Below are 337 nucleotides of genomic sequence, written 5' to 3'. Positions count from 1 at the left end.
GTAACAGATGGATTAATGTGCACATGATTTCACTTGATGGCATCACTAACTTGAAAATTGGTGAGAGCACTATAGAAAAGGATGTGGATTTGGAGATAATAAGTGTGCATATTTATTCTTATCTACCATCCTCTTGATTAGAATAACCATTCTGATATTTAAGAAGAGGTATCAGTGAAGAATTAACATCATAAACAGTATCATCTGTGTTAGCACTTTTTTTCCCCTTTTTTTATTACTTCTCTTCTCACCTCACATAATACAAGTGTTAGTCTCCTTATTAATGTATGTGTCTGGGTAAATGTAATAAAATATTTTCACATATTAAGGTAGGTGG

The sequence above is a fragment of the Penaeus monodon genome, chromosome 33, assembly GCF_015228065.2.
Source record: "Penaeus monodon isolate SGIC_2016 chromosome 33, NSTDA_Pmon_1, whole genome shotgun sequence".
NCBI lineage: Eukaryota > Metazoa > Arthropoda > Malacostraca > Decapoda > Penaeidae > Penaeus > Penaeus monodon.
This window is presented reverse-complemented; position numbering follows the sequence as displayed.